The sequence below is a fragment of the Gouania willdenowi genome, chromosome 13 (genome assembly GCF_900634775.1).
Source record: "Gouania willdenowi chromosome 13, fGouWil2.1, whole genome shotgun sequence".
Taxonomy (NCBI): domain Eukaryota; kingdom Metazoa; phylum Chordata; class Actinopteri; order Blenniiformes; family Gobiesocidae; genus Gouania; species Gouania willdenowi.
The window spans coordinates 41,024,237-41,042,124 of record NC_041056.1 but is presented as its reverse complement, the minus strand read 5'-3'; the positions used below and the strand labels follow the sequence as shown (position 1 = coordinate 41,042,124).

The 17,888-nt window shown below is 39.5% G+C and overlaps 1 long non-coding RNA gene across 1 annotated transcript; it reads left to right on the top strand.

Annotated features, from left to right (window-relative positions):
* Window positions 1–14,031: 14,031 nt before the first annotated feature.
* Window positions 14,032–15,759, top strand: LOC114475032 (uncharacterized). The gene is made up of 3 exons (XR_003675414.1): window positions 14,032–14,254; window positions 15,043–15,240; window positions 15,387–15,759. It is a non-coding gene; the product is annotated as an uncharacterized LOC114475032 (long non-coding RNA).
* The last annotated feature ends 2,129 nt before the right edge of the window (window positions 15,760–17,888 follow it).

The window sequence follows — 17,888 nt, the reverse complement described above, 5'->3', positions numbered from 1 at the left end:
ACCCCCTCCAGGAAGTCAAAGCCTATTGGCTGGGTGAAGTCGGCACTTTCTTGCATTTGTATAGGGATCTATGGACGAAGGCGGGACTTATATACATTAATGTATATGAATGACCACCGGCAGTAGACCATAGTAAAAGACTAGTTAGCTATTTTTTTGCATTTCAAAGGAATCATGCATAAAACAGATTTCTCAGAAACTCTGGATATCAGCTTTAAAGAAACAGAAGCGAATTCGAAATGTCCCATGCATTATGAATTGAAAATTATTGAAAGTTTTGAGTTTATTTCCCACATTATATGAGTAGAAAAATGTTGAAAATTTTGAGTGAATTTCCCCTTAATTATAAATTGAAAAATATCAATATTTATAAGATCACATTGAGATATTTTAAAGCAACTGTAAGTGTATTTTTAATTAATTTTGTCAACTTAAAACATTTAAAAACATCACTAAAGTTTAATCTGTTAGAAAATCATTTTTGAGTGCTGTGAATGTAGTCGCAGGAGTCACTGAAGAAAGCGACTTCAGCGACTATAGTTGCTTAAACTTTTTGCTCACTTTATAGCTTCATCTACTCCAGTGACGTGACAACCGGGGGAGTGACGTGAGAAGAAGCTCGTAGCTGATTGGATGTCGCGACACAACATCACTCAAAGTCGCTTGAAAAGTTCAAAATTTTCCACTTTGAGCGACTTCCAATGACTCAGATCGTGCGATTGAGTCGCTGGGAGGGAGGTCGCTTGACGTTTCATCATTTTCACTGATTGATAATGTAATCTAGTCGCCAAAGTAGCGTTGGGGTGAACACACCTTTATAGGTGTGGAGTTTAACAACTCACCATTTAAAAAAACAAACTCCCTCACAAGTATACTATTTATACAGAGAAGAAGAAGAAACATCTCTGAGGTGTTTCTGTTTTCCAAACGTGCACACTGTCTCCAAATGAGTTTGTGGAGGTCTTGATGTGATCTCCAGGCCTTCATCTCTCCCTCAGGTATATCGTCTCCCATCTGCTGACTCAGCTCTAGAAACTGCAGCAGTGCAGCCCCAGAACTTACAAAGTTTGCTAAAAAAAAAAAAAAAAATTACCCACACAATTTGTGCTTGCAGCGCTCGACCCAGGGAATAGACTATGGGAAGCAAGGAAGTGAAGATAGAGGTAGAGGGGGGTTTGATTCCCTCCCTTGTTTCGTAATTACCTGGTGAACAAGGTGTGTGTGTGTGTGCGTGTGTGCGTGTGTGTGTGTGTGTGTGTGTGTGTGTGTGTGTGTGTGTGTGTGTGTGGAGCCGTGGGGTGGTCTTTGTGCAGATTAAACGCTGACGCAGAGTGGAGACAGCTGGGCAGAGTGGAGCTGGGGTCATTAAGGTTCTCCTGGTAAGAGCAGAAACAACCTCCACACATGCATTTATCGCTGCCCTCAATGAGTCTTTTATTTTGGAAAACAAACAGAGGAGGAGGGGAAAAAGTCATAGAAGAAAAACAGTGCTGCTGATGGGCTCTGAATGGGGTCTGGGGATGATGGGAGGAAGAGGAGGAGGAGGAAGGTGTCCTGAGCAGTGTGTATTTGTTCAAGCAAGTGGCTCTGAAACAGAGTGGAGGATTATGGGGGATCAGAAGAGACCCCTCTTCCACCGCACCACTCCTCCACTGTCAGCAGACATGTCCACCTCACCTTGGGGGGGTTTGTGGGGGTGTCCAGCTCTAACTATGAGCCTTTGTGCTGAGAACAAACACAAGAACAGCCGGATAAATCATTTTCCCAGTCTGCTGAAAACATGATGTGGGGAAGCTTTTCCACATCGACGGCTGCACACACTTCACCTTAAATCCTCATTAGTCAACCAGGCGTCTGATGGTAGATGAGACCCAGCAGATGTTTGACGGTATTACATTTAAATAAGCAATGAGATGGTAGCAGGCAAACTGTTCATAGCAGGAGACAGAACACTTACTTTCTGCTGCCTCAGCAATATTTCAGACAGAAGCATCATACGACTTCATTTCTAATTATGTGTAAAAATTAGCATCTCAATGAATTCTAATGTTTCCAAGATCACCATATTTTAGCAGTTCTGCAGTTTTGTTTGAGAAAGTCCTAAAATACAGATTATCGTCTCCCTGCACACATGGTTGAAACCAGAATGCAACAAGACCAAGACAAGACCAAGGCTGTGTTATAAATGACATACTAACGTACTATTCATACTAACATAGTGCTCATACTAAGTCTAAATTCAAAATGAGTATGTAGTGCGTTCACATTAGACAGTATGAAAAGATTGAGTACACGAGAAATACCCAGATGTATACTATAGGGGACAGTTTTTAAAAATGCATACTAGTCATACTCAACCGTCCCATGATGCATTGCGAGCAGACTGTAAAATGATCCTGGAACCGGCTTCAAGCTAAAAATCAAATATCCCCTTTTCAAAATAAAAGCATCTCTTCTTGTCTTCCATTAGTTTTTAACACTTTTGTAAATAGGGCTCTTGTTTTGAAGTTAACAGGAAGTTTAGTCAGTAGTACAATAGAGGGTCTCTGAAAATCTCGAAATGTGTGAATAAAATGTGTCTACATGAGTTTTATGGATGAAATGAACACATGCTGATATTCTACTTTTCTCACTTCGAATGTTTTCAGAACTTTCAAAGTAAAGGTGGAGAATCAACAGAAATATTTAGCCAGGGTTTTGTTCTTGTAGGTTCCAAATTCATCTTGGGAAGCTTGGAAGTATACTTCAGTGGGAACGCTGATAATTCTAATTGTACTTACAGTATATAGTACTACATTAAATACTCATTGGGTTTGTAGTGTGCTTAAAGAAATGTCTGTGTATTTCTCACGTACTCAATCTTTTCATACTATCTAATGTGAACGCACTACACACTCATTTTGATGTCAGACTTAGTATGAGTAGTACATTAGTATGACATTTACAACCAGGGAAGCCTCAAATGCCCCAGAAATGGGTGGACCAAAGACCAAGTTTTTGTTCTTACATTCCTCATTTTTCAGTAATTTTGGTTAATACTTTTAGGGGCAGATTCACTAAAGCAGGGATGTCAAACTCATTGTAGTTCAGGGGCCAAACATGGAGCAGCTTGATCTTAAGTGGGCCGCAGATTTGATACGGCAAATTAGTAATTTAATCATTATTGTGCTCTAGTTTGCACTTTCACGTAGAAATAAATTACAGATATCACACCCTGCAGGATATTCACTTTCATGTTATTTGATTTTGTGACCAATTTTTATGTAATTTGGGAAATTTTTGTGGAAAAATTTGAAGAAATTAGCAGGATTTGGGAAAAATTAAGAGTTCTTTTAATAATTTCAGATAAAAAAAATGAATGTGAGCCCTGCTAATAATGTGGAGTTTCATTGAATTTGTGTATGTATCAGATATCTGAATCAGATTGTAATTTAGAAAATAATTCATGGTGCGGACGGAATTGGATGATCTAAAAAGGCGGATTTGGCCCCAGGGCCTTGAGTTTGACACATGTGCACTAAGGGTTTAGTGGTATTAAAATGTGTCCACGTGCTAATAAGCCATACAAACCCCAGGGAATCAGGAGTGCGCGGCTGCTGCACGTCACAATGCGCCCTCAATCCATTGAGCATGTTTCCCTCTGATGAATATGTATAGTAGGCGGAGCTCACAAGGGGGGCCCAAAATTGGAAGAGGACATGCAAATAAATTAATGAAGTGGGCGCAATGCAATTAATCAAATCTGAAACTGTTTGCGGTGATTGTTTTAGCACAGGAAAATAGTACGACTGACAAGCAGGTGCAAACACACACACACAGAGATCAACTGCAGTAAACGCAGAGGAGCTGGGACAAAAAGGCTCCAGTTAACCTTTCTAGTATATGAAAATAATTCAAATGAAACAATAGTCAATATTATCATCCACTCAATGAGAATTTCATGTGTTTATTTAGTTTTCTACATTATTAAATGTTTGTGCAGCAGACAGATTTAGGGACACAACTGGTTTACCACCCTTTATTTTTAAGATCTTGAGTGAGTGAACCCGTTCACTTCATCTCTGCCCTGTTCTCAGTCTGAAATACCTCACATGCATGTTTTGAGATGACAAACAGTGCAGTGTTTAAAAACCTGAACATCTAACTTTCTAACTAATACCCTGCAACACTGAGCAAACACTAACCTAGACACAGATGAAGGGAAATAATCTGCTGGTATTTTGGTTTTTTGTGACATGACAGTTTGGGTTATTCTTGACAACCAGCAAAAAAGTTATCCATCTTCGGTCCCACAGGATTTCTTTTCCACAAAGATTAAATATGCCTCAATTAAATTTTTCATAAAAAAAAAAAAAAGCGTGGACGTCCTGAAACGTGGTCCTGCAGAGTCGACGGTTCGTGGCGTCGGTGCAGCACTGCGGCAGCTGTCAGGAGCAGCAAAACAAACGCTCCTCCACCAGGATTCCTCATCAAATTGATTTCATTAAATGTGTGATTTGTTTGTGTTTGTGTGCTGCTGCGAGAGGAGAAAGATAAATGAATGAGTGAGTGCAGAGCAAAGTATGTGTGTGAGAAACAGAAGGCATCAGAGGGGCGATTAGTGCAGTGGTATCCATCATTGGAGCGGCTCTGCTGGGACACACACTAATACTTCATGTGGTCCCAGTGAGAACAACGCACACACATCCATTCATTACGCTCCGTGCCAAACTCCAACCAAAGCTTCCCTTCTTCTTTTCCATTCTCGTCCTCTTTTTTCTTTCCCACCTATAGTTTTTTTCCTCGTTTGACTATTTTTCTTTTTTTCTGACTCTCTGTCCCTCAGACCTCGGCTTTCTGTCTCTTCTACAACACCACGACCCATCGCTCGTTGTTATGGCACCATGCGTTTGTCTTAAAGCTGCTGGAGACAATAATTCTCTATCAGATAAATCCAAAGTTTAAGCCTCATAGGATCAATTAATCAAAGATCATTTGATCAAAAAAGACTAAAGGGGTAAAATTGCCACTTGAGAGTTTGTTTTCATCTCCACTGTAAACACCCAGTTTATTGAGATTGTTGTGAAAGTTTGGCATACTGCATTGTGGGATGTGTAGTCCCATTCTCAACCTACCAGACTGGGAGAGGGTCGCCAGATGCCTTCAAGAAATTAAGAATTTTTTTTTTAACAATTTGAGCTAATTTTTGCTTATTATTATCCTTTTTCTGCAACTACACCAAACTTGTCATATTTAAAAAAAAAATTATCACTTTTTCTTGCCAGATTTTTGCTCCTTTTGATAATTTTTTGCTACATTATTCCCATTTCTGCCACTTCTCCATCAAATTTCAAAGCCTTTTCTGCACATTTTTCCACTTTCAAGACATGTTCAGCACATATAAACCCTTTCCACCACTTTTCCACCTAATGTCACATATGTTGACCCATTATTGTGACTTTTAACCTCTTTTCACCTAATTTCATGATCATTTTTTCCAATTTAACCACATTCATGATTTCTCATGCCCTTTATTAGGCAGTTTAAACTAATTCTTCCTACTTTTTAAATTATATTACCCCAACCTGCCACTTTAAAGCAACAATTGTGACACTTTGAACCCTTTTACCACTTTTTCTGTCTTTTTTTGGCTACTCTATTTAGCAACTTTTAACCAATTTCTACGGATTTTAAAATCCTATTTCACCACCATTTTCGGTCACTTTTAACCCATTTTATTTCTGAATAAAACAAGGATTTACAATTTAAAATGACTATAATATTACTAAACTTCCTGGATAACAGTGGATATCATTCAGATGAATAAATAAATGTGGTTATCACAGATTCATCGAACAATGGACCATCATTTTACTGACTTTATGGATGGACCCCAAAAATCTCTCCCCTTTATACTGTAAACAGATGCATCGAAGTGTTTTTACTAAACTCATGATCTTCCAAACTCAATGATTGTAACTACTAGCTACTGAAAATAAAGTGAAACAATCAACAACAAACAAACCACGTTTTGAGAGTGTATGCATCGCTAATGTAAAATGTAAAGCATAACTTTTAGAGATCTGAACATTTGGGCTTTGAGTCATTGAAGTATGACTCAAAACCAAGTATGATGTATGAAATATGGATGTAAAAAGTACTCGTTGTTGTTTTCCTGAGCATTAAAAGCCACATGACAAAGTAGCATTAATAGCATTCCTGAAACATCACATAACACAACATTTGGGTAATTGGAGTAACAAAGCAGCTTTATAATACAATGTATGTAGCATTAGCTAGACTTGAATGTAGGTGTGTCCAAAGAGAAGCTGATGAATCCCAGAGAGAGAAACCTTTGTGTCTGAGTATTTGGGAAAGTCCCGTTAAACGGGCAAATGGTTGAAAGATTTGATGTAACGTCTGTTTCTTTGACTAAATACGTGTTTTAAATCATTGGCACATCATTGTAGTCTGTTTTTACTGAGATTTTACCCAACACTCCAACAATTTAGGGAAAAAGACTCAATGAATATCATTTGTCGGCTGATTCATCGGTGGAATATGTTTTTGATCATTACACACACACACACACACACACACACGCATGCAAGAGGAAAATCAAATATACTATTTCTTTAAACCTAAAAGTAACTGAGTAATTAAATGAGATCATTGAAATAATACATTTCTTCCTTAAGATAAAGAGAAAAGCAGAGCGTCTACCAGCACACAAAGAAAACAAAGAAAAGTAAGAAGTGTGCTCTCAGTGGCGCGGCCGTCAGACAGTGTTGTAAGTTGGTTGGATTGGAGCCGAGGAGAGAGAAGGGAAAAGGGTGGAAGGTGCTTTAGGGTTGTCCCCGAGACCAGAATGCACCGAGACCAAGACAAGACCAAGGCTGTGTTGTAAATGTCAAACAAACCCATAATTAAACTCATGGGAGCAATTTATCTCAACAAAACTGTAGCATGATCAAACATTCAAGTATAACTGTTATAACTGTTAACTAACATTTTTAATTTCCTATTAAATTACTGAAACAAATTAAGCTTAAAGTTAAAAATCAATCAGTTTTCTCATTTGTTAACAGGATGTCTTGTCAGTGGCACAATGGATGGTCTCTGAAAATCTCCGAAATGTGGGAATGAAATATGTATATGTGAGTTTTATGGATCAAATGAGCACATGTTGATTTTCTACTTGGTCACTTTCTCACTTAAATGTTTTCAGAACTTAGATATTTAGCCTCAGTGTGCTTCAGGGTTTAGTCCTTGTAGGTTCCAAATGCATTTTGGGAAACTTGAAAGTATACTTCATCATCCTAATCATATTTATAGTATATACAGTAGTAGACAGTCTATACTGTACTAGTTTCTATTCAGGGTCAAGACCACTTAAGAGTCCATAATTATTTTAAATATGTGAAAATCAGATGTTTATTAGTCAGTTGAATGAGGTCTAAAGTAATTTCTGATAGAAATAAGATGGACTGATGACCTAGTGAGCTAGTACTAACGCTAAATGTTTGAAGTCAAACTACAACATAATTTAATCAGCAACAGTTTCTCCTTATTATCACATTAATGAAGTCGAAGAATAGCAGATCAGCGCTGGACAGCACGATCCGCCTCAGGGGTCCACGAGAATGGCCTATTGACAGATGTGAGAGAGGTTAATGGAACAGCAATCTTGCTATAATTTCTAATGAACCTGCGATAGAAATTAGCAAAACCTAAGAACCGCTGCAACTGCTTCCTATCCTCGGGTGTGGGCCAGTATTCGACAGCAGAAACCTTCTTCGGGTCCATCTTTACCTTCCCCGGGGCAATGATAAAACCGAGGAAAGAAACTGTGGAAGCGTGGAACTCACATTTTTCGGCTTTGACGAACAGACGATTCTTCAGGAGGCATTCCAAAACCTGACGAACATGGTGAGTATGTTCCACCTCATTTCTGGAATAGATTAGAATGTCATCAATATAAACAAAGACGAACCGATTAATCATATCCCGAAGAACATCGTTGATGAGATGTTGGAACACCGCTGGGGCGTTGGTAAGGCCAAAGGGCATGACAAGATACTCAAAATGTCCTAAGGGGGTATTAAAAGCCGTCTTCCACTCATCTCCCTGACGGATGCGGATGAGGTGATAGGCATTCCGAAGATCCAACTTGGTGAAGATGGTGGCATCATGAAGTGCAGTAAAAGCAGAGTTGATCAGTGGCAGAGGGTGAGAGTTCTTAATGGTGATATCATTCATTCTGCGGAAGTCAATGCATGGACGGAGGGTCTTGTCCTTCTTGTCCACGAAGAAAAAACCAGCTGCAACGGGTGATGATGATGGTCTGATGATCCCTGATGTAGGACTCCATAGCTACTTGTTCCGGTTTAGAGAGATTATAGAGGCGACTGGAAGGAAGAGTGGCACCGGGAATGAGATCAATTGCGCAGTCGTATGGACAATGTGGGGGCAGGGACAAGGCATCTTCCTTACTGAATACAGGTGCTAGGTCATGATATTCTCGTGGAACTAACCTAAGGTCGATGAACGGGGCAGGGCTGGTTGGAGAGGGACTTGAAGGAGTCAAGGCGGAATGCAGACAGGTTTCATGACAGACAGGATCCCATGAGAGAATCTCCTTCTTCTTCCAATCCAACCGGGGGTTATGACGCTGGAGCCAGGAGAAGCCAAGGACCAAAGGAGGATTCGAGTGGTTCATGATGTAGAAGGAGGTGGTCTCACAGTGATTACCAGCTAGAATCAATGTTACAGGAACAGTTCTATGACAGACTTGAGAAAACAGTAACCCATTAAGGGCACATACCTTAAGAGGGGTCTTCAGTGGAACCAATGGAATCTTTAACTGCTGGGCTAACCGGCTGTCCAGAAAATTTTCCTCAGCTCCTGAATCAATGAGGGTCTGGATGGAGACTGAGCTAGATTGCCAGCAAAGAGAAGCAGAGACTTGCAGACGAGGAGGACTTCCTAAAGATGTGGCTTGGCTCACCAGTACCTCCCCTACTACTGGTGAGCCTGGTCTTTTCCTGACTACATTGGGCAGGCTGCAATGAAGTGTCCTGGTTTACCACAATACATGCGCTTGTTGGTGTCCCGTCGATGTTGTCTCTCCTGAAGGGAAAGCAGGGTGCGGCCAAGCTGCATGGGTTCTGGTTCAGGTAAAAGACAGGGCAGAGCTGGGGGGTCCTGACGTCCCCCAAGAACGGATCGAACTGATTCGGGTCGAGAGCCCTTCTCTCTGCGGCGTTCTCTCATTCTGTTGTCTATCCGGATGGCAAGAGCGATGGTCTCATCCAGACTGCGGGTTTCGTCGCGTGTGGCTAACTCATCCTTAATGGAGTCCTGGAGCGCCGTATAGAATGCTCCCTGAAGGGCCTCACCATTCCAACCACTAGCTGCTGCCAAGGTGCGGAACTCCACAGAGAACGCTGACACGCTTTGGTTACCCTGGCGGATAGACAATAGACGGTGACCTGCATCCCTTCCCTGAACTGGGTGGTCAAAAACCTTCTTCATCTCCTCTACGAATGCCGAGTATGCGTTGCAGACAGGCTCCTGTCGGCTCCACACAGCCGTTCCCCATTCTCGTGCTGGACCAGAAAGCAGACTAATTAGGAATGCTACCCTAGCCCTTTCTGAGGAGTACGAGAGAGGTTGTAGGTCAAAAATGAGCGATACTTGCGTTAGAAAGGCCTGACATGAGCTACCATCACCGTTATAACGTTCCGGTAATGGAACGTGAGGTTCGCGTACTGGCTGGGGCAAGGCAGGGTCAATGTTGGCCAAAGTACTTGCAGCAGGAGTAGAAACAGCCGCTGCTGTGGCAGGCGAAGCAATTGAAGTGGCTATTTGATTAACTTTGCTGGTTAAAGAGGAAACTTGTCTCAGTAAGGCATGATTACTCTCCACTAGACTTTGTAGTAACGCCGCGTGTTGCTCAAGAGTAGAACCTTGATTAACAACGGCTTGTTGCAAAGAAATTTCACCTGGCGCTGCATTAATGCCGGTCTCATTGCCTGCTGAGCTCATGTTAGTCAGACTGTACTGTCACGGCCGGTATTCAGAGGCTCAAGTGCAGGACAACAAGACACGACAATCAATGATCTTTTGCAGTATTTAATTCAACTTAGATATAAACTTACAAACAGAACTGGGGCACTAATCTTAACGTGCCAACAAGACCTGGTTAGTCATTGGACCAATGCAAAAAGACCTGGTTAGTCATTGGACCAACGCAAAAGACCTGGTTAGTCATTGGACCAACGCAACAAGACCTGGTTAGTCATTGGACCAATGCAACATGACCTGGTTAGTCATTGGACCAACGCAAAAAGACCTGGTTAGTCATTAGTCACATCATTGAAAATTGACATCTGACTTTTACCGAAGACAAAACTAAGAAATAAATCACAGTGGTTTGCTTTTTATAAAGATTTAAAAATTTTGAATTTACAAATGACGACGCCGCTAGTAGGCACACAATAAATTTGGTTATTTTTCGGTGGTTTATCAACCCATTTTAAACTCCATCCATCCATCCATCTTAATACCCACTTATTCCCGTTTAACAGGGTCGCGGGGGTCTGCCGGTGCCAATCTCCGGCACTCATCGGGCGCTGGGCGGGGGTACACCCTGGACAGGGCGCCAGTCCATCACAGCCATTTTAAACTAAGACTAATAAAAAATGTATTATATGTTGTAATTTTTGGGTATGATTCACTATTTTAAAGGGTCGTGTTTTTAGAGACTTAAAAACTCCGAAGTAACAAATGACGCCGTGAGTAGGCGCGCAATAAAAATTTGTCAGTCTTCGTAGATAAATTTGTCAAGTTTAAGTCAAAGTTTGACACATTTGATTTAATAAAAAAAAAAGATACTCTTACTATGCGACGACTTGAGAACGCCGTCGGATATGCAGAGTTGTCCAACCTGTAAAAAAGAGCGACGAGCAGCGTCCGTTGGAGCTGAAAGAAAGAAAAAGAGTGAATGACTGAACAGCCACAGCTTAAATAAATTAGTCTAATCAATATAATCATCTTTACCTGTGACAGGTGAGCTGCTGCATGAGGAGCAGTGGAAGCGAAGTGACTTATTAAATTTTACATCATTTAACACTTTATATGTATATTTATGGAGCTTGTGATTGGCTGATTTTTCATAGTGACTTACGTGGTTCCTTCCTCTGTGGTAGACGTGAAAATCTCAGTTATTAATCTAACAGAACGTGTAACTGTGTCACATCCTGATGGTCTTCATGAAGATAAACTCTGTCACATTTTATAACGTATTTACATCAACTCTATGTTTTTTCACCAGAACGTCTTGATTCATTCATCATCTCTGTTCTGAGTTGTTTCCGGGTTTGTTGCCGCTGTCAGCACTAATCTCGCGAGAACTGCCACTCAGGTCATTTCAGGTGGAAGTTCTCACGAGGATAGTGACGGCGTTCAGTTTAGTAAGACATCATTTAATTATTATTACATTAAAATATGGGATATTTACGGAAAAATACTAATACAGGAAGATGGCGGTAAAGAGGGATTAAATACGGGAGTTTCCCGGCTAAAATGGGATACTTGACAGGTATGCAGTCATTCACTATTGTTTTATTTCTTTGGAATGAATGCACATGGAGGTTTTAAGCAAGTTAAATTTGCCTTGCCTTGTCTAGTGTAAAGCCAATGATTGCTAAAACAACATGATTAAAACACCACAGACAAATGTCTTTTGCGTCTCTAAGCCAAATAACGACACTAAGTCAGAGTTATCCAGACGTTGGGTCTGTAATATCGGTACGGGATACACACTTAAAATGTTTACGTTCAGATGGAATTGGGTGTTATGTGAGGACCATGGACTGTAAAAAAGAATGGATGGAACAAGCTCTCGGGGAAGTGAAGCTTCTATTTTTAGAGCTCCCCCTGCTGACTGGCTGCAGTATAGGTCACAAACTCCGCCTCCTCAATGATAACAGATGGGATGTGGGTCAAACTGTAAATACATAATGTTTTTCCAAACCTAAACTCTGCTGTGATCATTAGTTATTATCACCCTACATTGTGTTCAAGTGCTCATTTTTCTGTGGTTTGTTTTAAATTGAGTTATTTGAGGTTGAAAAACGGGATTTTACATCATATATGATGATGATTGACAGTCTTGGATCTTGCGTAGCTCTCTTTGTGAATAGCAGTACGTGGTGAAGGAAAGCTGCCATTAAACTAATTATTTGATTGTAAATATATGGTGGTTTTGTACTAACCTCTATGATCTGAACAAAACGTTGGTAGAATTTCCAGCGGGAAAGATATTTATGTTCTTGGCGTAGCTGTGCTTGCGTAAGTCATCAGGGCATTACACTAAATGGGCGGGGCACGTTACCAGGGCTCCTCCCGGACCCTACTGTGCAGACTCTGGCTCCAAATGATGTCAAATTTGCAAGATGGAAGCGCCCCTAAGCAACGTATTTTGGCTTCAAGAACAGCTACAGTGCACGCCCATTGGTGAGGACTACTTCAAGCTGAGCTGCTATGATAGGTTTCTGTGGGCTAAGCTAATGGGCTAAGCTAATGGGCACCAAGCCAAAGTTACGAATCCAGACAGAATTCCTTCACAGAAAGTCCTTGGATGCAGCTTGTTTAGAGCACGACTACGTTTCTGCTTACAGGGGATACTATGGGGGGTGTTATGGCACTAACCACACCTCCACCACATTGTTCCCTATTATTTCCTTGTGGCTAAATGATGAACTCTGTTAGGAGAACATACCTGTTGGTTAGGGCACCGTCAGGTGCTTTCCTCAGAGAGAGGAGCATCATCCAATCAATGAACAGATGTCCTTTCACGCAGCTTTCATCACAGTTTCTAACCATACTTGTGCACTTCTCACACTTAACTACTCAGCCATGGCTCGTTTCTGCTACTAACAACAGCTCTGTTTGTTAGACGCCATAGTTTATGTACCTATTGTAGGTATAAAATTGTTCTAAAAAGTCCTTTTAATGTGCTTTTCTTTGTAAATAATACATTAAACACATTCTTTGTTATATACATTTTCACTACGGGTACGCTTTAATCCACCTAATTTGAAGAAAGACAAGACGAAGAAGAAGAACTGATAATAACTGATGGACATCAAACATGACAAATATGTGTGTGTGTATGTGTTTGTGTGTGTGTGTGTGTGTGTGTGTGATTGTGTCCATCACACAGTGTGTGTTCTCTTCAGGCCTTTGCTGTAGTAACCTGGATGGAGGCCTGCAGGGTAAATTTAATGCAGCTACTGCTCATGCTGCATTTCAGAGTTTTCCACCTTCAGTAAACTTCAGTGGATTTAAAGCAGCCATTTGTAAGATGTCAAAATCCACCAGCACGACTTCAGCCTAAGAAAATACACTCCCGTTTATTTCTGCTTTCCCACAATGTTGACTCAACCTGACCCTTTCCGATTTAACAACGCCAATAAAGAATGTGAAAAACTACAAGTAAAATAGCTCTGAGCACCAGAGCATCCTGTGACTTCTCTCACTGGGACACTAGCTACACACAGAACACATTTAGCAAAATGTTGTATGGTGTGTATTAATCATTCATTCATTATTCTGCAAAAGAAATGCTTATTTAACCATTACAGCTATTCGCCTGTTCTGACATGTCACACCTGTTTACTGCTTTTTGTAAAGACACAGCTGCAGAGCAAATGTTGTTAAGTGATACCCAAAACAACACCTGTTTTCCACAGAAGGTGCTAAAAATATCACCTCGAGGTGTAAGAAGTCACACTTTAGGTGTAAGAAGTCACACTTTACTTAACAGGAAGACAACGCTTTGTTATGTATCAAGTGTTAACCACGAACAACAACTAGTATGGAAACCACCCTTTGTGAACACCTGTTACGCCAGCTGGGCCATGACATCTGTGTGAACTTTTGTCCTATTTTTCTATTCGCTTAGGTGGTCAGATCATGTATTATGACATATTATCACTCCATGCTTCAGGCTATATATACCACTGATATATTGTGTTCGGGGGCTTCTCTTACACGGACATTCTAGTTGTTCATGAAACCCCCTTCTTTCTCTATCGGCTGATAGTTTAAGACTTTGATACTTTGAAACTTTTTTGATTGACTTTTAATTTTTGTAAACCTATAATAAAAATTCATTAACTATTAAGAAGCCTACTTGAATAAATTAACCGCCTGCAAACACCCACATCTGAGACGGTGCCTGAGTGGAGGACACACTTCTAGGCCTCTGGTAAGTGAGCCTGCCCTTGGTATCCTCTTAACAGGGGTGCCCGGGGTGGGCTAACTCACGCTGTTGTAAAAAAGAGTTGTTTCCAGCTTCGACCTATATTGGATGGGTCCTAATATCAATCCCACAAAACTATAGCGAGACTACTCATGAACCAAAAATATGATAGACTTCCAATAGGAGGAAGTACACTTAGTCCATTTCTTTATTAGATAACAATAATAGAGGATAGGCAGCCAGCTTCGGTGACAAGGTAGAGGGGGAATTCTTGTTTGAGTACGAAAGTTTTAGATCCCCTGCCGTTATAAAGTCCCGCAGGCTAAAGACAGAAAAGAAGCTGAAAGTCAAAAACATGCATGGCTATAATATGTAAGCTGCCAAACACTTGCCAAGTATGTACTGTATTACCTAAAGAAACCCAATATTTTTAGCTTCTGTTGGCAAATGTTTGATGGAGAAATTCTAAGCTAGACGACTTGATGTTAAACAGTTATTTTTATCCAACTTCTAAAGGAACATAACTGGTTATTTGTAATGTATGCTTCTATTTGTGCATGTTGAAGGAAAAACTACTACTTGTGATGTTAATCTGGTAATATAATTTTTGGTATGTGGACAGTTTGTCCTGAAAGTGTATGTAAGTAAATAAGGAAGTAAGTACATTTATTTATATAGTGCTTTTCACAGATAAACACAGAACACAGTTTTTGTCCCTATTTAAAAGTGCAAGTGAGGAGCTGGAGGGTGACACGTATCCTGCCAATCAACTGGTTGTGCTTTGGTTTTTCAAGCTGAAGAAACACTGCGAGCCTCACTATGGTGATCTGGAGTACATGGTTTTCATTCACTTCTCCATGGGTCACACACAAACTTGGAACATTTCTTTGAGTCGCTAAAAATGTTCAATGCTGAAGAAAGAAGCACCATCTATGACCAGTCCAGTGCACCTTCAGCTCTCAAATCAGAGGGATCTGGATGAGAGGCTCTAGGTGAGTAAAAGTCAGCAGTAACTTTACTCTTTCCTATCGGCTATAATCTATTGTCCTAGAATAATGATTAAAAAAATGTATTATAGAACATTGTATAGGCCTAAGTGGAAATAGCTAATATAGTTATTCTTATTTTATGTTATTAGTTGAGGAAGTCCACGGAGCCAAAAGAAAAAGATTCGCCTTTAGCGAGTGGGAGGATGAGGATGAAGTGGACGAGAAAGACGAGGTCCAACGCTACATTGAGAGACAGTTTTTCTGGGATGGAGAGGACATTCTAAATGTTTGGCAGTCTCAGTCCAAGGCCAAAGTGGTAAAAATGATTATCTGTATCCTTGCCATAAGTGCGTCCAGTAGTGAGCACACATTCAGCTCTGCCGGGCGCGTGCTAGAGTCCAGACGTGATCAGTTGAGTCCGGGCACAGTGGACGTTATTCTATTTTTGCACAGTGCGCATAAAAAAACATATGTATAGTCGGCTAAATTATAGAGGTCGACAATATGAGATTTTCAAAGGCCGATGCCAATAACGATTTAAAAAAATAAAAAAAATCAGCCTATGGCCGATATCTAAAGCTGATTTTGGAAGCCGATATACTTTTTTCTAGAGAATTGGAACACTCATTTGATGTAAATGTATAAATTAGAAATTAAATTAAATACACCAAGATAACTCTTAACATGAACTGAACTTTAAATATAACCGTACACAACCAAGAAAAACAAAAAGTACAGGACGGGTAAGTAGCAGTAAAGCACGACAACAATATACAATGTGCACATATATATATATATATATATATATATATATATATATATATATATATATATATATATATATATATATAGCCTAGCATCACAAAGGAGTTCAGAAAAATGTAGCCTTTTCTGTTTTTGTTGAACAGACAATTTCAACTAAGTTGTTGTTGCTTTTAATTTTGCCTAAACATGTAGACTATTTATTTTATTTTGTTATGCTTGCTTGGTGAAGCATGCACCTGTTCTGGTGAAATGGGGCCTTTAAGGCCAAAGCGGAGGCTTAGTACATGATGCAAAGTTGAACAGAGCACAGTATATTGTCAAAGTTTTCAAAGTTGATTATCAATATACACCTACTTGTTTTTTCAAGTAAGGAATTTTGGTGCCAACAAAATGCAGTCTGTTTCTTACGCATACTGGCTGAAATAAAACAGATTATTATGAACATTATTTCTGTGCATTAATAGAGGCAGCAGCTCAGGGCGGGCGGTGCGGGTAAGATTTTGCCATACATGCAGGTTGGAAAAATCACTAGTGTTCACCATGATGCGATGTCACTCTGATTTCAGTGTCCTCGAAAAGCCATTGTTTTGGTACAACTGTCAATCTATGAAAACAGAAACGTCACCTTTGAAGTTTTTGGAGTCTCGCTGGCATCAGAAGTGGATGAGAACAACTTTTGGATGAAATACAGGCACACTTTAAATAATGTTAGTTATCGTTTAATAACTTACATTAACACGGAAAATACAGAAATCACTTCCTGAAACAGAATTTTCTTTTGTTTCTTTTGATTATTTTTATCTTGCTTTAAAACTAAATTGCAATCTGACTTTATATGTACATTTGCGTGTTTTGGGAATTTATCACACATTTAAACATAATGTGTCTTTGTAGAGAGATAAATGTCCGTTGTTGCGCAAAAACTGACGTAATTTGTGGCGATTTGATAAATTTCACTTTCTGAAATGTAAACATCTGGACGAAACCCTCACCCACATGTTTTGGGACAATGTCATATATTGGTGGGCTAATGTTAGCGTTAGCGAACCACTGGATGTAAAATCTGACACAAAATCCCACATGATGAGATAATTAGCAATAGTTAACTCCATTCACCGCACTAAGCGTAAATGGTAAGATTTAGATAATTTCAATAACATGAAATGATCGTTTGATTAGAGAAGGACAACAATGAGTGAAGCAAATTTGATTTACTTTTCTGTTATTTTTGTAGTCTTCATCAGCCTGAAACCCTGGAATTTCTTTTTTACAATTTAGAGGAGCCATGTCCACCAGATACGATGTATAGCAGATCTTTTTCTATATTCTGAGAGAGTAGGTGGAGCTTATTATTATACCATATTTGTGATGTAGCTCCATCTTTTGCAACTTTTTTTAATTTTGTGAATTTCAGTTCTCATTTTATATTGACTGTTATTTTTGCACATTTTTCTTGTCCTTTTGTAAATTTTTTAGTTATTTTGTGTATTTTTAGTCGTCTTGTCTGTATTTTTGCTTGATTTTGTATATTTGTCTTGTCATTTTGGCTATTTTCATCATTTTTGTACCACATCTTTTTGTTATTTCTGTTGTGTTTTTGTGTGTATTTCTGTAATTTTCAGAGGTGAAAATAACAGATTACAAGTACTCATGTTACTGTAATTGAGTCGCTTTTATGGGTACTTGTACTTTTTTAAATCAGTCATTTTACTTGTACTTAAGTATGTTTTAAAAGAAGTAAATTAATTCATTACATTTTTACATCTAACCGTTACTGAGTAAATTATTATTTTTTTTTGTTTTAAAATGATCAACGGACATTGTGAAACTACAAAAAATGAAACAATCAAATACATCACAACCAATCAGATTCAATGTAATGCACC